Genomic DNA, 25,908 nt, shown 5'->3' with positions numbered 1-25,908 from the left:
GCACTTAAAACCACTTAGTACTTGAATTCTAAACTGGATCAGGGCTTACTGAATACAATCACAAATACAATAGATTTTATAGATCAAGGATAGGACAGGAAGGGAAACAAAAAAGCCAAGGGGGGAAAAAAGGCTAAAATAAGATATATAAGATCAGGCAAAATGAAGTAAGAAAATGTGGGGACAGAATACTGGCATCAGACAAAATAGAATTGAAGCTAAAAATGTTAGTTACAGCAGAGAAACTTTTTTTTTTTTTTATGAATGATGTATACTATTCATCATGAGTGATGAATGATGCTCCGTCACTTGTAAATTCTTTTCTTAGATTTATTCAATAAATACTGAGCCAGAGCTGGTGATTCAATGTTAAGCAAGGCAGATAGGATTCCTTGTCTTCATTGGGCTCACAGTCTCGTAGACTGAACTAGTCATGGATGCTACCATGCCAAGTGACATTCGGGTGAAATATGGTAAGCAAATTATCAGGAGTAGAAGAAGTAGAAAGATCCATGGTTGTACTAGAAAACTTGAAGACATCTTTTTTGGTATTTGGCAGATTTTGTAGGCAAAGATTCCATGGCTTGAGGTGGGTTTCAAATAATAAAATTGTTTCTTAAATTGAGATGTTTCTTAAAATGAGAGATTATATCAGAGCCCTTGAAATACTCATAAAACGTATATATTGGCTAGAAAGAGAATCTAACAATTCTAGGTAACTCTATCTTACAAAAGGAACAAAAAGCATCATTGAAAATCTTAATTAGTAATTTAAGAAAATTATTAAAAGCTCTCTGAAATAACTTCTAATTCAAAGAAGAAATCAAAGCAATACTGAGGGGCCATTAGGAAATAAGGACAATGATAATACCATCAACTGGAATTTGTGGTGTTTGGTCAAAGCTACACTAAGAGGAAAATATATAGCCTTAAATACCAAATCATTAACACAGAATAAAAATTTATGAATTAAGCATCCAACTCACAATAAATTAGAAGGACAACAACAAGATACACCTAGAAAGATACTGATAAAGACAAAGCAGAAGGTTGTCAAAGAATAAGAATGGGAGAAAGACATTTGAGAAGTTATTCAAGTGAAACAGAGTGAAAAAACACATGTGATAGCATTAGAAATAAAAGAGAAATATTCATGTATTCTAAAAAGTTAAAAGATGGTAGAAAATATAGTATATATTAACATAGATGTGTTGAAATGGATGATTTTCTAGGAAATTTTATGTGATGAATTTTAATGGTAGAATAGTTGAATAACAAAGGAAGGAAGTGAAAAAAGTGTTAAAACAGATGCTTGAATAGGAAATTTATTTAAATCTCTTAAGGGGAAGAGGATGATCATGCAATAATTATAGATGGAAAGCTTCCCAATTCACTGCATAAAGCAAGCATAATTTTACAGTGAACCTAACAAAAGTAGTAAACAAACAAAGCCTACAGGTCAACCTCCCTTGTAAACATAAATGTAAAAGTCCGCATGTATTGCATGGAGCACTGGGTGGGGTGCATAAACAATTTTGGAACACTGAAAAGAAATAAAAAATAAATAAAAATAAAAAAAATTTAACTTTATATCTGTATGTATATCTGTCTTACTACGTCTACATCTAAGCTTTATTGAGGTATAATTGAGATGCAGAAAATCTCATGCCTGTAATATATACATATCAATGTGATTAGACATATGCATATACCCATGATACTGTCACCACAGTCAAAGGACTAAATATATCCATCACCTCCAAACATTTCCCAATGTTCTTTTGTGTGTGTGTGTATGTGTGTGTGTATTTGGTGGTAAAAACACTTAACATGACATCTGTCCTCTTAATGTATTTTAAAGTATGCAATACAGTGTTGTTAACCATAAATACTCTGTTGTATAGCAGATCTCTAGAACTTGCTCATCTTGTATAACTGAAATTTTATACCAGTTGAATGACAGTTCCCCATTTCCTCGTCCTCTCAGCCTCTGGCACACATCCTTACATTTTCTGCTTCTATGCAGTTGACGATTTTAGATACCTCATCTAAGTAGAATCTTGTAGTGTTTATCCTCCTGTGACTGGCATATTTCACTTATAATATCCTCTGCATTCATCCCTGTTGTCAAAAATGGCAAGATTTCTCTCTCTGTCTGTCTCTCTCTCTCTCTCTCTTTTTTTGAGATTGAAAAGGCTTTTAATGAAAAGTTTAAATTACTCTTCCATCTTAAAAAAATGCTTTGTCAGTAGCCCTACAAATAGTGAACTCAGTAGAATTTCAGATTATGCAAAATATGATTCCATAAGTTTTAAGAAACATATTTCCAAGTAACTTTTCCCCTTGTACCAAACCAGTTTCTGAGTTTTTTAAAAATAATTTTTATTAACATATAATGTATTATTTACCCCAGGGGTACAGGTTTGTGAATCATCAGGCTTACAGAATTCACAGCATTCACCAACAGCAATTACCCTCCCCAGTGTCCATAACCCGGCCACCCTATCCCTTCCTCACCAGCCCCCACAACCCTCTGTTTCATGAGATTAAGAGTCTCTTATAGTTTGTCTCCTTCCTCATCCCATCTTGTTTCATTTTTTCCCTCTCTACCCCCATGACCCCCACCTTGCCTCTCAAATTCCTAATATCAGAGATCATATAATAATTGTCATTCTCTGATTGACTTACTTCACTTAGCATAATACTCTCGAGTTCTATCCACATCATTACAAATGGCAAGATTTCATTTCTTTTGATGGCTGCATAGTATTACAAATAATACACACACACACACACACACACACACACATGCCACATCTTCTTTATCCATTCATCTGTTGATGGACATCTAGGTTATTTCCATAGTTTGGCTATTGTGGACATTGCTGCTATAAACATTTGGGTGTACATGCCCCTTTTGTATCCTTAGGGTAAATACCCAGTAGTGCGATTGCTGGGTCATAAGGTAGCTCTATTTTCAACTTGTTGAGGAACCTCCATACTGTTTTCCAGAGTGGTTGAACCAGCTTGCATTCCCACCAACAGTGTAGGAGGGTTCCCCTTTCTCCACATCCTCACCAACATCTGTCGTTTGTTAATTTTAGCCATTCTGAGTGGTATGAGGTGGTATCTCATTGTGGTTTTGATTTATATTTCCCTGATGCCGAGTGATGTTGAGCACTTTTTCATGTGTCTGTTGGCCATTTGCAGAAAGGTCTGTTCATGTCTTCTTCCCATTTCTGGATTGGATTATTTGTTCTTTGGGTGTTGAGTTTGATAAGTTCTTTATAGATTTTGGATACTAGCCCTTTATCTGATATGTCATTTGCAAATATCTTCTCCCATTCTGTCGGTTGTCTTTTGGTTTTGTTGACTGTTTCCTTTGTTGTGCAAAAGCTTTTGATCTTGATGAAGTTCCAAGAGTTCAGTTTTGCCCTTGCTTCCCTTGCCTTTGGTGGTGTTTCCAGGAAGAAGTTGCTGCAGCTGAGGTCAAAAAAGTTATTGCCTGTGTTCTCCTTAAGGATTTTGATGGATTCCTGTCTCACGTTGAGGTCTTTCATCCATTTTGAATCTATTTCTGTGTGTGGTATAAGGAAATGGTCCAGTTTCACTGTTCTGCATGTGGTTGTCCCATTTTCCCAACACCATTTGTTGAAGAGACTGTCTTTTTTCCATTGGACATTCTTTCCTGCTTTGTCGAACACTAGTTGACCACAGAGTTGAGGGTCCATTTCTGGGCTCTCTATTCTGTTCCATTGATCTATGTGTCTGTTTTTGTGCCAGTACCATACTGTCTTGACAATGACAGCTTTGTAATAGAGCTTGTAATCTGGAATTGTGATGCCGCCAACTTTGGTCTTCTTTCTCAACATTCCTGTGGCTATTCAGGGTCTTTTCTGGTTCCGTATAAATTTTAGGATTATTTGTTCCATTTCTTTGAAAAGAAAGATCTTGCACCTTTTGATAGGGATTGCGTTAAGTGTGTAGGTTTCTTTAGGTAGCATAGACATTTTCACAATATTTGTTCTTCTAATCCATTGTTCTTCCATTGGAATGTTTTTCCTTTTCTTTATGTCTTCCTCCATTTCTTTCATGAGTACTTTATAGTTTTCTGAGTACAGGTTCTTTGCTTCTTTGGTTAGGTTTATTCCTAGGTATCTTATGGTTTTGGGGTGCAATTGTCAATGGGATTGATCAACTCCTTAATCGCTCTTTCTTCTGTCTCACTGCTGGTATATAGAAATGCAACTGATTTCTGTGTGTTGATTTTATATCCTGCCACTTCACTGAATTCCTGTATGAGTTCTAGCAGTTTTGGAGTGGAGTCTTTTGGGTTTTCCACATAAAGTGTCATATCATCTGCAAAGAGTGAGAGTTTGACTTCTTAGCTGATTCGGATGCCTTTTATTTCTTTTGTTGTCTGATTGATGAGCCTAGGACTTCTGGTACTATTTTGAATAGCAGTGGTGGAAATCCCTGCTGTGTTCCTGACTTTAGGGGGAAAGTTTTTCCCCATTGAGAATGGTATTCACTGTGGGTTTTTCATAGATGGCTTTGATGATATTGAGGTATATGTACTCTCTATTCCTACACTGTGAAGAGTTTTGATAAAGAATGAATGCTATACTTTGTCCAATGCTTTTTCAGCATCTATTGAGAGTATCATATGGTTCTTGTTTTTTTTATTAATGTATTGTATCATATTGGTCGATTTGCAGATGTTGAACCAACCTTGCAGCCCAGGAATAAATTCTACTTGGTCGTGGTGAATAATCCTTTTAATGTATTGTTGGATCCTTTTGGCTAGTATTTTGCTGAGAATTTTTGTATCCATATCCGGGGATATTGGTCTGTAATTCTCCTTTTTGTTGGGGTCTTTGCCTGGTTTTGGGATCAAGATAATGCTGGTCTCATAAAATAAGTTTGGAAGTTTTCCTTCCATTTCTATTTTTCGGAACAGTTTCAGGAGAATAGGTTAATTCTTTAAATGTTTGGTAGAATTCCCCTGGGAAGCTGTCTGGGCTCTTGCTTGTTGGGAGATTTTTGATGACTGCTTCCATCTCCTTAGTGGTTATGGGTCTGTTCAGGTTTTCTATTTCTTCCTGTTTCAGTTTGTAGTTTATAGGTCTCTAGAAATACATCCATTTCTTCCAGATTGTCAAATTTGCTGGTGTATAGTTGCTCATAATATGTTCTTATAATTGGTTGTATTTCTTTGGTGTTGGTTGTGATTTCTCCTCTTTCATTCATGATTTTATTAATTTGGGTCCTCTTTTCTTTCTGGTAAGTCTGGGCAGGGTTTATCAATCTTATTAATTCTTTCAAAGAACCAGCGCCTAGTTTTGTTGATCTTTTCTGCGGTTCTTTTGGTTTCTGTTTCATTGATTTTTGCTCTGATCTTTATTATTTCTCTTCTTCTGCTGGGTTTAGGCTTTCTTTGCTGTTCTTTCTCTAGCTCCTTTAGGTGTAGGGTTAGGTTCTGTATTTGAGACCTTTCTTGTTTCTTGAGATAGGCTTGTATTGCTATATACTTTCTTCCCAGGACTGCCTTTGCTGTATCCCAAAGACTTTGAACAGCTGTGTTTTCATTTTCATGTTTCATGAATTTTTAAAAATTTTCTTTAATTTCCTGCTTGACCCATTCATTCTTTAGTAGGATGCTCTTTAGCCTCTGAGTATTTGAGTTCTTTCCAACTTTCCTCTTGTGATTGAGTTCTAGTTTCAAAGCATTGTGGTCTGAAAATATGCAGGGAATGATCCCAATCTTTCGGTACTGGTTGAGACCCGAGTTGTGACCCAGGATGTGATCTATTCTGGAGAATGTCCCATGTGCACTAGAGAAGAATGTGTGTTCTGTTGCTTTGTGTTGGATGTTCTGAATATATCTGTGATGTCCATCTGGTCCAGTGTGTTATTTAAAGCCTTTATTTTCTTGTTGATCTTTTGCTTAGATGATCTGTCCATTTCAGTGAGGGGGTGTTAAAGTCCCATACTATTATTGTATTATTGTCAATGTGTTTCTTTGATTTTATTATTAATTGGTTTATGTAATTGGCTGATCCCATGTTAGGGACATAGGTATTTAAAATTGTTAGATCTTCTTCTTGGACAGACCATTTAAGTATATGTCCTTCCTTCTTTCTTATTATAATCTTTGGCTTAAAATCTAATTGATGTAGTATAAGGATTACCACACCAGCTTTTTTTTAATATCCATTAGTATGGTAAATTGTTTTCCACCCCCTCACTTTAAATGGAGGTGTCTTTAGTCTAAAATGAGTTTCTTGCAGACAGCATATTGATGGGTCTTGTTTTTTTATCCATTCAGATATCCTAGGTCTTTTGATTGGGGCATTTAGCCCATTTACATTCAGGGTAACTTTCGAAAGATATGAATTTAGTGCCATTGTATTGTCTGTAAGGTGACTGTGACTGTATATTGACTATGAACCTTTCTGTTCTGTTACTTCTAGGCTCTCTTTTTGCTTAGAGGACCCCTTTTAATATTTCTTGTAGGGTTGGTTTGGTGTTTGCAAATTCTTTTAGTTTCTGTTTGTCCTGGAAGCTTTTTATCTCTCTTTTTATTTTCATTGGCAGCTTAGCTGGATATAATATTCTTGGCTGCTTATTTTTCTCGTTTAATGCTCTGGGTTACAGACCTCTTGTCCCGAGCTGCTTTTAGGATTTTCTCTTTGTCACTGAGACTTGTAAGTTTTACTATTAGATGATGGGGTATTGACCTATTTTTATTGATTTTGTGGGGGACTCTCTGCGTCTCCTGGATTTTGTTGCTTGTTCCCTTCCCCAAATTAGGGAAATTCTCTGCTATAATTTGCTCCAATATACCTTCTGCCCCCCTCTTTTTTCTTCTGGGATCCCAATTATTCTGATTGTTTTGTCTTATGGTATCACTTCTCTCAAATTCTCCCCTTATGGTCCCGTAATTATTTATCTTGCTTTTTCCTCAGCTTCTTTATTCTCCATCACTTGGTCTTCTATATCACTAAGTCTTCCTTCTGATTCATTTATCCTAGCAGTGAGCACCTCCATTTTTTATTGTACCTCATTAATATCTTTTTTGTTTTCAACTTGGTTAGATTTTAGTTCTTTTATTTTTCCAGAAAGGGATTCTCTAGTATATTCCATGTTTTTTCGAGCCCAGCTAGCACCTTGATGTAATCATCATTCTGAACTCTAGTTCTCCATCCGAAAGCAAACCCGAGCGGATTACTTAGCCCCTGGCAAGGGCGGTGCAATTCCGCCTGCAGCAAAGACACTTGAGAATCACTACAACAGGCCCCTCCCCCAGAAGATCAACAAGAAACCCAGCCAAAACCAACTTCGCTCACCAAGAACAGGGGAATTCCACAGCAGGAGAAAGCAAATCTTATCTGGACAAAATGACAAGGTGGAAAACTCACCTCAAAAAAAAGAATAAGAGGCCGTACCGAAGGCTGGAGACCTAATCAATATGGACATTGGTAACATGACAGATCTAGAGTTCAGAATGACAATTCTCAAGGTTCTAGCCGGGCTCGAAAAAGGCATAGAAGATATTAGAGAAACCCTCTCCGGAGAGATAAAAGCCCTTTCTGGAGAAATAAAAGAACTAAAATCTAACCAAGTTGAAATAAAAAAAGCTATTAATGAGGTGCAATCAAAAATGGAAGCTCTCACTGCTAGGATAAATGAGGCAGAAGAAAGAATTAGTGACATAGAAGACCAAATGACAGAGAATAAAGAAGCTGAGCAAAAGAGAGACAAACAAATACTGGACCACAAGGAGAGAATTCGAGAGATAAGCGGTACCATAAGACGACACAACATTAGAATAATTGGGATTCCAGAAGAAGAAGAAAGAGAGAGGGGAGCAGAAGGTATATTGGAGACAATTATTGGAGAGAATTTCCCTAATATGGCAAAGGGAACAAACATCAAAATCCAGGAGATGCTAAGAACGCCCCTCAAAATCAATAAAAATAGGTCCACACCTCGTCACCTGATAGTAAAATTTACAAGTCTTGACGACAAAGAGAAAATCCTGAAAGCAGCCCGGGAAAAGAAGTCTGTAACATACAAGGGTAAAAACATTAGATTGGCAGCGGACCTATCCACAGAGACCTGGCAGGCCAGAAAGAACTGGCATGATGTATTCAGAGCACTAAACGAGAAAAACATGCAGCCAAGAATACTATATCCGGCTAGGCTATCATTGAAAATAGGAGAGATAAAGAGCTTCCAGGACAAACAAAAGCTGAAAGAATTTGCAAACACCAAACTAGCTTTACAGGAAATATTGAAAGGGGCCCTCTAATCAGAGAGAGATCCTAAAAGTAGTAGATCAGAAAGAAACAGAGACAATATACAGTAACAGTCACCTTATAGGCAATACAATGGCAATAAATTCATATCTCTCAATAGTTACCCTGAATGTTAATGGGCTAAATGCCCCAATCAAAAGACACAGGGTATCAGAATGGATAAAAAAACAAAACCCATCAATATGCTGCCTACAAGAAACTCATTTTAGACCCGAAGACACCTCCAGATTTAAAGTGAGGGGGTGGAAAACAATGTACCATGCTAATGGACATCAGAAGAAAGATGGGGTGGCAATCCTTATATCAGATCAATTAGATTTTAAGCCAAAGACTATAAGAGATGAGGAAGGACACTATATCATACTCAAAGGGTCTGTCCAATAAGAAGACCTAACAATCTTAAATATCTATGCCCCTAACACGGGAGCAGCCTACTATATAAACCAATTAATAACAAAATCAAAGAAATACATCAACAGTAATACAATAATAGCAGGGGACTTTAACACTCCCCTAACTGAAATGGACAGATCATCTAAGCAAAAGATTAACAAGGAAATAAAGGCCTTAAGTGACACACTGGACCAGATGGACATCACAGATATCTTCAGAACATTCCATCCCAAAGCAACAGAATATACATTCTTCTCTAGTGCACATGGAACATTCTCCAGAATAGACTACATCCTGGGTCATAAGTCAGGTCTCAATCGGTACCAAAAGATTGAGATCATTCCCTGCATATTTTCAGACCACAATGCTCTGAAGCTAGAACTCAATCACAAGAGGAAATTTGGAAAGAACGTAAATACATGGAGACTAAATAGCATCCTTCTAAAAAATGAATGGGTCAACCAGGAAATTAAAGAAGAATTGAAAACATTCATGGAAACAAATGATAATGAAAACACAACGGTTCTACTCTTGTCACCTCTTTTGAACATATTACTGGAAATCCTAGCCAGAGCAATTAGGCAAGAAAAATAAATAAAAGGTATCTAAATCAGAAAAGAAGAACTAAAATTGTTCCTGTATTCAGATGACATCATTTTATATATAGAACACCCTAAAGACTCCACAAAAAACTGTTAGAACTAATAAATGCATCAAAATTGCATAATGTATATTACTAATATATAAAAACCAAAATAAGTTTAGTTGTAGTATTATACACTAAAAATGAACTATCTAAAAAGGAAATTAAGAAGACACTTTCTTTTACAGCAACATCAAAAGGATAAAATATTTAGAAATAAACTTAACTAAGGTGAAAGACATACATTGAAAACTATAAAATATTGTGAAGGAAATTAAAGCAGACACAAATAAATGGGAAGACATCTTGTGTTCATGGGTTGGAAGAATTAATATTGTTAAAATGTCTGTACTACTCAAAGCCATCTATAGATTCAATGCAATCTCTATAAAAATTTCAATGGCCTTTTTTACAGAAATAGAAAAACAAATTTAATTAAAAAAAAAAAGAAATAGAAAAACAATCCTAAAATTCATATGGAACCACAAAGGACCCCAAATAGCCAAAGAAATCTTGAGAAAGAAGAACACTAAACTTATATTAAAAAATAATATACCTTGACCAGTAAGACTTTATTCCAGCATTATAAGGATGGTACCAAATTAGGATATATCTAGTTAAAAATTTATCACAACTGTAGGTCAGTAGGAAAAATGTATAATCATATGCCAGAAAGATATTTGCTCAAGTTTAACATCCAATCCTGCCAAAATTTTGATTAAAATAGAAATAGACAGATAATTCATGACATTAGTGGTTTTTAAGCAGGGATAATTTACCACTCAGGAGGTGTTTAACAATGTCTCAGTTCATTTTTGATTATCACGGTATGGGCAGTAGCACTGTTAGTATCTAGTGGGTACATGTCAGGATGTCATTAAACATCTTACAATGCACAGGACAACCCCCTCCCCCTCAACAAAGAATAACCTAGCTCAAAATATCAAGAGTGCCAAGACTGAGAAATCCTTGTTTACATGGATAAAAATAATCTGTCTGAAAATTACAGCCTATACCATACTTAAAATGGAAAACTTGGAGGAAATTCTTGTGATAGTAACAAAACAAAGTCAAATAATTAGGTTATTATAATTAAAGTAATAAAAATAATCGTGACATAAATATTGGAATGGTCAAATAAAATTATTGCTATTTTATGATGATATGAAAAAACCCAATAACATTTTCTGAAATATTCTTATACCATGTAAAGGATGTCCAAGTATAAAACAGATACATAGAAATCAATAGATGTTCTATATAATAAGCTAAAAGATAAAAGGGAAAGAAAAATACTCTATACAGATAATACAAAATGAAATTATCTAAAAGAACCCACACAACTTAAGTAGGCTAGACACATATGAAAGAAATAATAATTTTCTGAGGTTTATGTAAAAAGACTTAAATATAGAGATCTCCCCAAATTGATTTATAAATAGTTCTTTTCTAGAACAATTTTTAAATTGCATTTCTTGGGAATTTTACAAAATACATCTAAAGTTAATATGGATGAATTAATATGCTAGAGCAACCAATATTTATCTACCTGAGAGCAAATTGATTTATAAAGCCACAGTGGACAAAATTGTGATACTGGCTCCAAAACAGTAAGTTAAATAAATGGAGAGAAACAGTGAGTCAAGAAATAAGCCTATCTGTGTTAAAATTTGTGAAGTAATTCATGTGATTCAGGTGTCATTTTAAGTCAGAGGGTATACATTAAAGAGTGCACAGAGGAATTCATATTATTAAAAAAATCTACCAATATGATGTAACAGTTATGCCCTTAAAAATGTAGCATTGGAAAATATAAAACAAAAACAAATAGAAGTACAAAGATAAAGTGACAAGTCTGCAATTAAAGTAGGACAAATTTCACACTTTTAAAAGAGATGATTATTTCAAGTAAACAAAAATAATGACACATAGATTTTAGATGACAGAATGAACACCTAGTACTAATAAACTTACAGAAACCACTCAAACTGATTACTAGATGACAAAGGAAATCTCAGCAAATTATACAAGATAGAGGTCTTATAGGCTTTATTTTCTGAACAAATGAGAAAATAACAACGAAGGGGGAGATGAAATAATTCTCTATACTCATAAATATAAGAACACTTATAAAAAGTCCTATGTTAATAAGGAAATAAAAAGTGGAAATTACCAACTATTTAGATATAAGCAATGGAGCATTAAGTATTAAAACCTGTGAATTGTGGCCAAAGCAGCCATCAGAGGAAAATTTATGAACTTAAATGCATAAATTAGAAAATGAGGGAAATGGAAATCAAATGGACCAAGCATAATATTCAGAATCCTAAGAAAAGAACAAAAAAAGAAATCAAATCCCTGGAAAGTAGAAGGAAATAATAAAGATAAAAACTGACACTAAAAAAATAAACAAGAACAAAAAGCCATTAGTATTGATCAATAAAATCTCCTTCAAATTCTATTAAGAAAAAAGAGTATAAATAAACAGCATTATGAACAAGATAGGGACATTTAATTATGGATACAGGGAATTAAATTTTATAAGATACTTTATATTAATAACTTTGGAAAAGTAGATGAAATGCATGATTTTATAAAAAAATAAATTACCAACATTAGCTTGAGAAGTCATAGAGAAATCTAAATATGCTAATTTCTATTGAAAAGATTTGAAAGCTAGTTAAAGATATACTCTTACAGAGAACATCAAACGCAGAGGATTTTACTGTTTAGTTCTACCATATGTTCAGGAAATAGATAATTCTTATGTTATAAATTGGGAAGATACTCAACTAATTCTATAAACTTAGCGTATTTTTGATATTAAAATCCTAGCAGAAGTCAATGTATTTAAAAAATTCTTTTATGATAAACCAGCATCCATCTCCCAATATTCCTGTACATGAGAAGTGGAAGAGAACTTCCATTATCAAGGTAAAGATATTTTCTGCAAGTCTATAGCAGTGGTGAAATCATCAGAAATATTTCTGTTCAAAACATAAGAAAACATTTCCATATTCAATATTGTATTGGAGGTCCTAGCCAATGCTATATAATAAGAAAAATATTTAAAATCATGTGAGTATTGGAAGGGAAGAGATAGTAGTGTTCTTTTGTTTTGTTTTGGTTTTGGTTTTTGGTTTTTGGTTTTTTTGCAGTCAGGTTCCATAGGAAGTACAAGATAATCAGTTGAGAAACCATTAGCACTAATAAGAAAGTACTACAAAGTGGCCTAATATAAAATAAACATGTAAAAACCAATTGCTTTTCTACACTGGTATAACAGAGTAATAGAAAAAATTACCCAATTCTCATAGCAATGAAAACTAGAAAACTATAAAATATAGAAATAAACATCAGATTTTTAAAGTGAATAATAGAACAGATTAAATAGAAATATATATATTATTTTTTTGGGTGAGAATGCTTAATATTGTAAAGGCATATATTGTCCCCAAATTAATCTGTATAAATTCAATGCCCAACATTTTTATGGAACTTGTCAATTACAAAATTCATTTGAAAGACTAAGTGTGTGAGAGAAGCCAAGATAATATAGAAAAAAACATAATGGGTGTACTTGCCTTATTAAATATCAAGACACACTGTAAAGCTATGCTAATTAAAATGTAATGAGATCTGTGGCACCTGGGTTGCTCAGTCAGTTAAGTGTCTGCCTTCCGCTCAGGTCACCATCCCAGGGTCCTGGGATTGAGCCCCGTGTTGGGCTCCCTGCTCAGTGGGGAGTCTGCTTCCTCCTCTCTCTTTGTCCTTCCCCTGCTTGTACCTTCTCTCTCTCTTTCTCAAATAAATAAGGTCTTTTTTTTTTAAGATTTTATTTATTTATTTGACAGATAGAGATCACAAGTATGCAGAGAGGCAGGCAGAGACAGAGAGGAGGAAACAGGCTCCCTGCTGAGCAGAGAGCCCAATGTGGGGCTCAGTCCCAGGACCCTGAGATTATGACCTGAGCCAAAGGCAGAGGCTTAACCCACTGAGCCACTCAGGCTCCCCATAAATAAAGTCTTTAAAAAAAATGCAATGAGATCAGTGCCAAAGATTTAACTAGAACAGTGGAATAAGAGTCCATGGACAGATGGATGGACAGGGTGCAACAGATCCCTGTATATATAGGTATTCATTTGTGGAAAAATTTGCATTTTGTAATAGTGAGGGGAAAGACAGACTATTTGATCAATTGTGTGAAGAAAATTAGATACTACTTGGAAAAAATAAAATTATATATTTAACGTTACCTTACCCACTAAAATAAATTCCAGATATATTAAAGAGTTAAAGGTTATACAAAAACAAAATGTAGAAATGTACTGAAATGAAAAAAAAAAACCCACATGGGGCGCCTGGGTGGCTCAGTGGGTTAAAGCCTCTGCCTTCGGCTCAGGTCATGGTCCCAAGGTCCTGGGATCCAGTCCTGCATCGGGCTCTCTGCTCAGTTGGGAGCCTTCTTCCTCCTCTTGCTCTCTGCCTTCCTCTCTGCCTACTTGTGATCTCTGTCTGTCAAATAAATAAATAAAATCTTAAAAAAAAAAAGCACATACTATATGAAGAAAAATATTGCAAGTTTATACAGATACAATTAAAGGCTCTTACATCATAAAAGACACCATAAACAAATGAAAAAAAGAGTATGCTGGTGGACAATATTTGCAACATTTGTAACAAAGGATTAATATCCAAAATGAATGTAAAAATTTATGAATCAATAAGGAAAAAAACACTAAACCAATAGGAAAAATATAAAAAGTACAAATAGAAAATTCACAGAAGGGGAACTGAAATGGAGAGTATAAAATATACTCGTAATGAGTGCTAGTAATGAGGGACATCCAAAATGATACACAAGAAGATATTATTTTTCACCCATTATATTGAAAAAAGGCCTGATACTATCAACTGTGGGGTTAATATGAGAGCCAAATATTCTCATGCTTTGCTTGAGTATAAATTGGTCCAGATATTTTGAAGGGCAATTTGGTAATATCTGTTGACATTAAAAATGCACAGACCACATGACCAAGAAAAACAAAAAGAAACTCATAAAAATGTCTAGGGAATTTTATTTAAGATGTTCATTGCAATCTTGTCAATGATGAAAGGCTGGAAACAACCAAAACATACATTGACAGAAGAGTTAAATGAACTGTGATTAAATTATACTGTATAATAGTTTTTAAAATCTTGAGGTCGATTTATATGGATTAATTAATATGGAAAGACAACCAGGATATATTGATGTTTGGAAAAAAATAGGTTGCAGCTTAATATGTATTATATGATAGGAATCCCCCAAACCCTTTTTAAAAGAAAATAATGCTGTGAATTTCTTTTTACTGATGTGCGTATAGGTGCATGTGAGACAGCCTGGTCTCAGGTTTCTGTTTTTTTATTTTTGTTTTGGTGAAGTGGTAAGCTGGAGATAGCTGTTGTGCATATGTTGTAGGCTATGGAGATGATTATATAAATTAATACACATGAAGCACAGAGCACTGCCTGGCATTTGGCAAGCACTCATAAGTTTTAACTATTTTTATTATGGAAAAAACTCTGGATTTCTACATATCAAACTGATAGTAACAGTTTTCTTCTTTTTTTTATTTTTTTTAATGATTTTATTTATTTATTTGAGAGAGAGAGAGAGAGAGAGCATGAGAGGAGAGAGGTCAGCGGGAGAAGCAGACTCCGGAGCAGGGAGCCCGAAGCGGGACTCGATCCCAGGACTCCAGGATCATGACCCGAGCCGAAGGCAGTCGCTTAACCAACTGAGCCACCCAGGCGCCCCAGTAACAGTTTTCTTCTGATGAGAGAATGCAGCTGGAGATTGAATGAATGTCTGGTGAAGGGGAATTTTTGCTTTGTCTGGTTTGTTTGATTTTTACTGTAAGGATGTATTACAGTATTTTTTGTGGAATTAAATGGAAATCAGTGGGGGAAAGTAGAAATGGTATTGGGACAATCATTTAATCCTTTGAAAAAATAAAGGTAGAGCCTTCCCATAAAACTAGGTAGTCTCAGGTGTATTAAAGATTCACTTGCAAAAATGAAATCACAAAAGGATAGGAACAAAGGCAAATGCTGATGTAATAGTGAGGACAGCATTTTAAACCTGACACCAAAAGCAGGGAACATAAGGGAAAAGACAGATGTATTAGATGGCATAAAAATAGAAACTGTTTTTCAAATAACATCACAAATGAAATTAAAGATTAAAGAAGTTGTGAAAATAATTTAAAATATACCAAATGATAATGCTATCCTTTATTAGTAGCTTTTACACACTAATAAGAAATAGAAAAATGTTCAAGGACAACAGACACACAGTTACCAAAATTAGAAATGTAAATGGACAATAAATACATGTAAAGATTGCTTAACCCTCGTAGTAATAAAAAAGAGGCAAAATTAAAAAAATATTATCAGCGCTCAAGGAAATTTGACAAAGATAGTTTCACTCAGTAAGACAGTTTTACAATGAACATTAAATGTCTTAAAAATGTGTATATTCTTTGACCCAGTGAGACATTTACTAGCAATTAGTCAGGTGAGATAAGCTGAGCACATAGATACATGTACAATGGTGTTCATTCTGGTATGATTTAAATTAGTAAAAAATTAAAAGTTCCTTAAACACTAATAATACATTGTTCAATAAATCACAGTGCATACAAAATATGGAATGTTACTCAACTATTAAAAATAATGCTACTGAGGGGCGCCTGGGTGGCAAGGTCAGTTGACTGTGGGACTCTAGGTTTCGGCTCCGGTTGTGATCTCAGGGTCACAAGATGAGCCCCTCATTGGGCTCCATGTGGAGTCTGCTTGGGATTCTCTCTCCCTCTTCCTCTGCCCCGCCTGCTTGTGTGTGCACGCTCTCTCTCTCAAATAAATGAATAAATAAATCTTTTTAAAAAAATGCTGTTGAAGACTATGTACTGGTATGGAAATATGAGTGTGTAGGTTTTGGGGGGGGAACCCAAGAAACCCCTCTGCATGTAAATACATAGAAAGCTAACCATATGTCTCTGTCTTTATCTCTCTATCTTATATAGATATGTATGAGTAAATGCAACTACTAGAAATGAATTGTAGTGTTAAAATGTATTATCTCTGGGCAATGATGACATTTTTCATTCTCACTGTGCATTACGTGATTTACTTATGTTAGTTAAATATCATACCAATACATGAATACATTCTTGTAAAATTGAACATGTTAACAGATGAAACTGATGCCCCTCAGACCAACCCCTCACTCCTCCTCTGTGCCCTTCCTACAGGGATTCAGTTTTTTTCACTGTGATGCGTGTCCCTCTGGGACTTTTCCTACCTAAACATGTAGACACTTGTATTTCCTCCACTTGTTTAGCAGTGAAAACACCTTTTAAAAATTTATTCGTATTTGCTCTGAAAATCTTAATTACATTTTTTTTTTTTTTTTGGTGTCTAGAATGAACTGAGATCTTCTCCTTACTACTTGCTTCCCTACTCCTTTTCTTTTTCTTTTCTTTTTTTTAAAGATTTTATTTATTTATCTGACAGACAGAGATCACAAGTAGGCAGAGAGGCAGGCAGAGAGAGAGAGAGAGGAGGAAGCAGGCTCCCCGCTGAGCAGAGAGCCTGATGTGAGGCTCGATCCCAGGACGCCGGGACCCTGACCTGAGCCGAAGGCAGAGGCTTTAACCCACTGAGCCACCCAGGCGCCCCTTCCCTACTCCTTCTCTTACTGTTTCCTGCCACCTTCAGCATTTTTATCAATTGAGATTTTTAAAAAAGATTTTAAAGTTTATTTTAGAGAGATAGAGAAGGATGGGGGGACAAAGGGAGAGGGACAGAGGGTCTTAAGCAGACTCGTACTGAGTGTGCCTGAGGTGGGGATTGATCTCACCACCCTGAGATTACCATCTGAACCAAAACCAAGAGTCAGCCACTTAACCAAGTGCACTACTCAGGCACTCCATCAGTTGAGATTTTATTCCCAGTTTGTCATTTAATTTTCTTTCAATTATCTAGACTCAACTATAAATTTAACTCATTTCTTTGAGCACTATTGTTGATTCCCAAAAGTCTTGGATTCTTTTATTGTTTTTTTTAATTTAAAAAAATTATTTTATTTATCTTATTTTCAGCATTCCAAAATTCGTTTTTTATGCACCACACCCAGTGCTCCATGCAATATATGCCCTCCTTAATACCCACCACCAGGCTCACCCCAGCCCCCACCTTGCTGCAGTGCATCTTCATATAATTCTTCCAGGAAGGATTTTTGTGTGATAAACTTTGAATCATTGAATGACTTAGAACAGTTTTTATTTTGCCTGAATGCTTGCCTGCTATTTTGGCTGGGTATAGGAATGTAAACTCAAGGGGTGTCTGGGTGGCACAGTAGGTTAAGTACCCAACTCCTGATTTTGTTTCGGGTCATGATCTCAGGGTGGTGAGATCGAGCCCCACAACTCTGCTCAGTGAGGAGTCTGCTTGTCCCTCTCACTCCCTCACTGTCCCTTCCCCACTCTTTCTCTTAAATAAATAAAATATTTAAGAAAATGTAAATCCAGTATAATTTTCTCTTAGAAATTTGACAATACTGCTGTTCAGTATTCTGAGTTGCTGAAAAGAAGTCAGGTGCCAGTGAGATCTTTAATCTTTTGCCGGTAACATTCTTTTTTCTGGAGGTTTTTAGAGTTCTTTTACTTGATTCTCTGAATTTCACAAAATCTGTAATTTTAATTACAATTTTTTCCTTTTTTTTTTTTTGCTGAGTAGTTATGGATCCTTTCACTCTAAATACTCAGTGTTTTTCTTCAGGTCTTGGACATTTTCATATATTATTTCTCTCATTTTTTTTCTTCCATTCTATTCTCTGCTTCCTCTGTAGAATTAAATAGATTTTAGAACTTTTGGATCTACCTTCCAAGTTTCTTTCTCTCATTTGCTTCTGTCCTTCCTTGTCATTTTTGCCTGTGTTTTATTCTGAGAATCAGTAGTCTAGTGCATCCATGTGCTCTCCAAGTGTCTATTCTCTATTTAACCCATTTCTAAGTTTTTAATTTTACATCTTAGCTGTCATATTTTTCTCTGGAAGATCTTAAATTGATTGCTTGAAATAGCCAACTTCATAGTTACTCTGAAGACCTTACTGTATGTGAATACTTCACTTAAAATTGATCTCTACTTGTTCTATTAACTCATTTTACAGTCTTCTTAGTTTTTTCCTATTTATTGCATTTGGTGTCCCTTATGGATTGGGATAGGTTTCCTCAAATGTTTGGTTGTTTGGGGAAGCCTCATTATTTTTCATAAAAGGAATTCTCAGTTAATTTTTTCATGTCTTTTAGATGTTCAGTTTAATAAATTTGGTCAAGTATAGACAGTTGAGTGAATATCATCGCAATCAATGTATGCATGGTTCCTGTTACCCCTCATCACTTCCCATGTTCCTTTGGAGTCATTCTGCTCCCCTACCCTAGCAACCACCAATTTATATTTTTGTCCCTATGGTTTTGCCTTTCCAGATCAAATCATACAGCATGTATCCTTTTGAGTCTGGCTTCATTCACTTAGCGCACTGTCTTGAAGCTTTGCTGTCAGATAGAGTAATTCCTTATTTATCTTTTATTTCTTATCTATTTCTTTATCTTTATTCTTCTTTTTCAGTAGTTTTTTTTTTTAAAGATTTTATTTATCCACTTGACAGAGAGAGAGAGAGACACGGTGATAGAGGGAACACAAGCAGGGGCAGTGGGAGAGAGAGAGGCAGGCCTCCCTCTGAGCAGGGAGCTGGACTGTGGGGCTCGATCCCAGGACTCTGGGATCATGACCTGAGCCAAAAGCAGAGGCTCAATGACTGAGCCACCCAGGTGCCCCTTTTTCAGTAGTTTTTAAAAGTCATTCCAAGGTTTGTGCCTTTCCATATAAATTTTAGAATCAGCTTGTCTATGTCTACAAAATTCCCTGCTGATAGCTTGATAGAAATTGCATTAAACCTATAAATCAGTTAGGAGAGGATTGACATCTTTACTATTTTGAGTCTTAAAATCCATGAGTGTCATATGTCTTTCCATGTATTTAGGTATTTGATTTTGTTAGCATTTTGTAATTTTAAACATATGCATCATGGACATGTTTTGTTAAGTTCATACCTAAGTGTATCATTTTCCTTCCATTTTATGTGGAATTGTGTTTCCAGTTTTGGTTCTTACATGTTCATTGTTGATATACAAAAATTCGATTGATATATATGTCAATCTTTGATCCTGTGATCTTGGCAAACTCATTTATTTCTTGTAGGAATGTTTTTTTACAGACTTTGACATTTTCTCTGTATATAATTGTATCATTTTCAAATAGAGATGACTTTATTTCTTCCTTTCCAAACTGTATGTTTTCTGTGTCTTCATTTCCTTTTGCATTAGTGAGAATTCCCAGTATTATTTTCAGCTGACATGGTGAGAGTGACATCCTGATCTTAGAGAGAAAGCATTCAGTCTTTTGCCACTAAGTTTGATGTTAACTGTGTTGTGCTTGTAGGTGCTGTTTATAATTTGAGTTGGTTCCTTTCTATTCCTAACTTGGTGAGAATTTTTATCTGAGTGGGTTTTATATTTTGTCAAATGTGTTTTCTTTGTCAGTTGATAGGATCATATAATTTTTATTCTTCAGCTTGTTGATGCTGTTGATTACTTTGACTGATTTTTGAATGGTGAACCATTTTGTATATGTCCGTCAAATGTCATTTTGTTGTGGTGTATAATTATTTTAATGCAGTGTTTGATTCAGTTTTTTAAATACGCTGTTTAGCATTTTTGTGTCAGATTTCATAAGAGATATTAGTCTATAATTTTCCTTTTCTTCTCTCTTTCTTTTTATCTGATTTTGGTATCAGGGTAATAGTGGCCTTGTAAGAGGAGTTTGGAAGTGTTCTCTCTTCCTTTTTTCTGGAGTAGATTGTGTAAAATTTATGTTATTGATGTTAATTATCCTTTGTGTCTTTGGTGGAATTCTCCAGTGAAACCATCTGGGTCTGCAGATGGCTTCTTCCTTCCTTTTTTATTTTTATTTTTTGAAAGGAGGAAGATTTTAAAGTATGAACTCAGTTTTTATAATGTTTATAGGTCTATCCACATTATATATTTGATTTCATTGGATTTTGTTCATTGGTGGTTTTTAAGGAATTGGTCCATTTTTTTCAGGTGTTGAATTTAGGGAAAAGTCATACATAGTGATCGCATGTTTTCCTTTAACTAACTCCAGTATCTGAAGGGATATTGTTTCTTTCACTCCTGATATTAATGATATGATATGATATTCAGTCTTTTTATTTGTCATTCTTTCTAGAGGTTTATTAATTTTATTAGTTTTTCAAAGAACCAACTTTTTGCTTCATTGGTTTTCTCTGTTGTTTTCCTGCTTCAATTTCATTAATTTCTGCTTTGATATTTATTATTTTTTTTCCTTTGTTTGCTTTGGGTTTATTTTGCTTTCTTTTTTAAAATTTTTGAGGCAGAAATTCAGATTTATTGATTTGAGACCTTTCCTCTGTTCTAATGTATGCATTTTCATGCTATAAATTTTCCTCTCAGCACTGCTTTGGCTGCATCTCATATATTTTGATATGCTGTATTTTCATTTTATTCAGTTCTATGTTTTTTAAAATGTATTTCCCTTTGAGGCTGCTTCATTGACCTATGAAATTATTAGAAGTATGTTATTTTAATTTCCAAATGGTTAGAGATTTTCACATTCTTTCTCCTTCCTTCTTTCCTTCTCTGTTTCTTTTTCATTTTTTGACTGCTAGTTTGGTTCTTTTATGATCAGAAAACATACTTTGTGCAATATAAATTTTTATATACATGGTATTATATATAGTATTTGTTGAGGATTGTTTAATGGCCCTGTAATGTGATTTATCTTGGTGAATCTTCCACAAGCCCTTGAAACATGTATATTCTGCTGTTGTGTGGAGTATTATATATACGTCAATAAGAACTCATGTTGTTCACATCTTTGCCATCCTTGCTAATTTCCTGTCCGGTAGTTTTGTCAGTTGCTAAGTACATATTGAAGTCCCCAACTGTAATTGTGTATTTATCTATTTCTCTTTTTAGCTCTATCAATTTTTGTTTCATATATTGAAACTTTGTTGTTTGATGTGCACACATTTAGGATTATTTTGTTTTTCTGGTGCATGGATCCTTTTATCATTTTGTAATGTTCGCCTTTGTCTCTAATAATTTTCTTTGCCCTGAAGTTCACTTTATTGGATAGTAACATAGTCTCTCCTGATTTTTAGAAATTAATGTTTTCATGTGTATCTTTTTCTATCCTGTTATTTCCAACCTACCTATGTCATTGAATTTGAAGTGCTTGTAAACTGCATATAGGTGGGTCATTATTTTTTAATTCCCTCTCCCAATCTCTGACTTTCGATCAGTTTATTTAAACCACTTATATTTAATCTAGTTGTTGATATGTTAAGGCTTAAGCCTGACATTTTATTTTGTTTTGTTTTCTGTTTGTTTACTATTTCTGTTTTTCCATTCTTGCCTCTGTGAGTTACTTGAACATTTTAAAAGATTTGATCTTGATTTATAGTGTTTTTGAGTATATCATTTTGTATAGCTTTTTTAATTTTTACTATGGCTATCACAATATCAATATGTAACTTATAATGGTCTACTAATATCAACATTTTACGATTTTGGGTAAAGTGTAGAAACTTTACTTGTTTTAGATCCTTCCTTTAAAAAATATCCCCACTTTAAAATATTTTAGAGCAGATGGTGTTATAGTACTTGCTTCAATCATCACACATGATTTAGAACACTCATGAGGAGGACAGCCTATTGTATTTATCCACATTTCTACTCTTTCCATTGTTCTTTTCTCCTAGATGTTTTGAGATTTCTTCTTTGAGTGTTTCCTTTCTATTAGAAAAACTTCATTTAGTGATTCTTTATGGGTAGGTGTGCTAGTGTTAAGTTCTTTTAGTTTTCCTTTGTTTCTTTAATTCCCCTTCTTTCCAAAAGGATAATTTTGTTAGATATAGAATTCTCCGATGATAATTCTTTTCTTTCAGCCACTCCCTGCTGGTCTCCATGGTTTTAGAGAAGAAATCTAATGTTATTTAATTTGATGTTCTCTTAGATAATGTGTTTTCTCTTGCTGCTTTAATATTTTCCTTCATCTTTAGTTTCAGAAATTTAATTGCAATGGGTCTTAGCATGGATTATTTATTTATTTGTTTATTTATAATTTTATTTATGGACTTTTTTTTTAAAGAAAGACTGGGCTGGGGGGAGGGGCAGAGGGAGAGAGAGAATCTTAAGTATTGTCTACACCCAGCATGGAGTCTTACATGGGGCTTGATCTCCTGATCTGAGCTCATGACCTGAACCAAAATCAAGAGTTGGACACAACTGACTGAACCACCCAGGTGCCCCAGCATGGAATTTTTTTTGGAGGAGGGCTTTTATTTTATCTGCTCACCTTTTTCAATTGGTGAGTTTATATCTTTTGTCAGATCTGGAGAGTTTTCAGCCATATTTCTTTGAAAACTTTCTGAGTCCCACTCTTTCTCCTCTTGTGGGACTACAGTGGCACATATTTTTGTATTTTAATTTTGTCTACAGGTCCCTGAATTTCAGTTCATTTTTTTAGTTGGTTTTGTACCTGTTCCAATCAAGTAATTTCTCTTGGTCTACTCATGTTCATTGATTTTATTCTTGGTCATATCCAATCAACATTGAGCCTATCCAGCTGGGTTTTTTTTCTATTATTGACTTTTTTAGTTCTATAATTTTCCTTTTTAAATAATTTGTATTTATTTTTTAAATTTCTTTTCACTGTTCCAGAAGTCATTGTTTATGCACCACACCCAGTGCTCCATGCAATATGTGCCCTCCACAATACCTACCATCAGGCCCACCCAACCTCCTGCCCCCCGCCCCTCCAAAACCCTCAGATTGTTTTTTAGAGTTCACAGTCTCTCATGTTTCATCTCCCTCTCCAATTTCCTCCAACTCCCTTCTTCTCTCCATTTCCCCATATCCTCCATGTTTTTCCTTATGCTCCACAAATAAGCGAAAGCATATGATAATTGACTCTCTCTGCTTGACTTATTTCACTTAGCATAATCTCTTCCAGTCCCATTCATGTTGATACAAAAGTTACTTCTATAATTTTCATTTAGTTCTTTTTAATAAGTTGTCTCCTTACTGAGATTTTTCTAATTTTTCATTTAAGAGAATATTTACTTGCTTATTGAACCAATTCTATGACAGTAGCTTTAAAATCCTTGCTAGCTATCTCCACTATCGATTTATCTCAGAGTTGGCATGCGTTGATTGTCTTTCTTTCATTCAAGTTGTAATTTTTCTGGGTCTTGGTATGATGGGTGACTTCCAATTGTGTTCTGAACATTTTGGCTATTGTGTTAGAAAACTATGGGCCCCATTTAAAATTTTCATTTTAGCAGGCAGTTACCCTGTTTAGGCTTGGCATGCAGGCTCTGGCCTACTTTTGTGGGCTATGGTTCCAATGACAGTCTAATTTTCAGAGCCTCTGTGGTGTTATTTTGATCTGCTTGGTTTATCTCCTCCTACAGAGGCTCCCACTATCCCTGCTGCTTCTGTTTGAATGGGAAGATGCTTCCCCAGGCTGGGACATCTGGTAACTCTTGCTAGGAAAGATCTTCCCCATAGAGAAAGCACACCTCCTAGGATGTGTGCCTGTGTGCCAGGTGCCCCTGCCTGTGGGAGATGGAAAGTGTTTTTAGGGCCATATGATTGTGGTAGCAGCATTTCCTTTGCCCGTGGCCCTCTGAGTTCATGGCACCTTTGAGTGAGTGAGAGGACTCATAGGCTGTGTGGTGGTGGAGAGCACTTACTGGTCTGGGGCTGTATGTGATGGTGTGATGTCCCATGCCAGGATTCTGGTTGCACACTCTGCGTTATCTCTGGGTGGGGGACAGAAGTTTCCAGCTTGGTGCCTCAGTTAATTTTTAATCTTTTTCTGTAGCTTTCCTCCTTGTATTATGATATGGAGAGGAAGAGCTGGCCCACACTTCTGGGTGAGGGCTCACCATCTTGCCTTGCTGGAGGAGGTACTTGTGCACATTACGTCTCCAACAGGCTATATTGTCAGTCCAGGATACTGTCTGACATACTGGCCACAGGTAGGAAATGATTGGTGGTGAGTCCGTCTGCTTCTCCTAATGTAGTTCTCAAAAACAGTGCTCTGCAGGTGTTCCATGGAAACCCCCAGCCCCAAGCTCAGCACATCCCTGGTCCCTGGGGTTCTTTTCTGAGTATATGTTTTCTTCTATCAGATCCTATCTTCCGTTTATATTTCAGGGAATTCTCATGCCTTCTGATTTACTAAGAATATCCCTTCCTGTACCCAGGGCAGTTTAGAGGATATATATAATATTATATATATCATAAATTTTTCTAAATATTTTGAGAGTAGAAGTTTAGTTCATCACCTTCACAAATCTCTTTACAAGCTCCCGTGTTTTCTTAAATTTTTAAAATAAGTGTGCATTACTTTATTTATGTATTTATTATTTATTTTTAAAAAGATTGTATTTGTTTACTTGACAGAGAGAGAGTTCACAAGTAGGCAGAGAGGCAGGCAGAGAGAGACAGAAGCGGACTTCCTGCTGAGCAGAGAGCCTGATGCGGGGCTCAATCCCAGGACCCTGAGATCCATGATCTGAGCCGAAGGCAGAGGCTTAACCCACTGAGCCACCCGGGAGCCCCTGTGCATTACTTTGATAATCAGTAAAACCATGAATATGATTAAAAATATTTTTTTTTCATGAGTGTGTGTTGAATATTGTGCAGGGGGTAAGTGCTCAGATACCTTGTCTTGGGAGAGATTGTGGGGGAGTGAAAATGTGTACTTTTTGGAGAAGGTCTTCTGGTAAGTGGAAAGCCTCTTCACCCTTCTAGGGGTGCCAAGCCAGGACCCCCAGCTGCAGTGCTGGGTTTTGCTGCTACAAGGGCACATTTGACTGTGGAAGGTTGCTCCGCGTCCTCACAGGAGGGGCGAATCCTTTCCCTTCTTTAAATTACCAGTGTGTGCAAAATGCTAACACTACACATTTAAGTGACGTATAGATCAGAACAGAATCATAGCTTGATGACATAAATTAAAGTAATTATATTCATTAGCATGATAAAAAATATGCAAACAAATGTTTATTAAATGCAACTATGCATCAACTCCAAAGGCTTTGGCGTTGTTTATGTCTTTGTTGCTCTAGCATTTTGTCAAAGGTGGCCTGTCAGGCTGAACTTAATTGACACTAATGGCAGTGGGGCGGGATGGGCGGATGGGGTGGGGGGATGGAGAGAAGGAGCCAGCCCAGGATATCACTTGGCTCCATGAGCACTGGAGGCTTGGGGATTTGCTACCAGGCCTCACTTTCTTTCCCCAGCTGGCCCCAGAATAGGCCCTGGGAAAGGAAGTGCAAAGTCTCCCTGCATTTCCTGGAGGGAGGGCTGTCTACCTTTTCAGGATATTTGTCACCAG

The 25,908-nt window shown here is 35.6% G+C and overlaps 1 long non-coding RNA gene across 3 annotated transcripts in view; it reads left to right on the top strand.

Annotated features, from left to right (window-relative positions):
• LOC308358579 overlaps positions 1-25,596 on the top strand; it is a 74,751-nt gene extending 49,155 nt beyond the window's left edge. For all 3 annotated transcript variants that reach the window (XR_013968324.1, XR_013968325.1, XR_013968326.1), the window contains 2 exons: positions 24,391-24,547; positions 24,975-25,596. This is a non-coding gene — a long non-coding RNA (uncharacterized lncRNA). The remainder of the gene's footprint in view (positions 1-24,390; positions 24,548-24,974) is intronic.
• The last annotated feature ends 312 nt before the right edge of the window (positions 25,597-25,908 follow it).

Source organism: Martes martes, assembly GCF_963455335.1.
Source record: "Martes martes genome assembly, chromosome: 17".
In the NCBI taxonomy this organism is placed as follows: Eukaryota; Metazoa; Chordata; class Mammalia; order Carnivora; family Mustelidae; genus Martes; species Martes martes.
The sequence above is the reverse complement of the archived record's forward strand: the minus strand, read 5'-3'. Positions and strand labels throughout refer to the sequence as shown.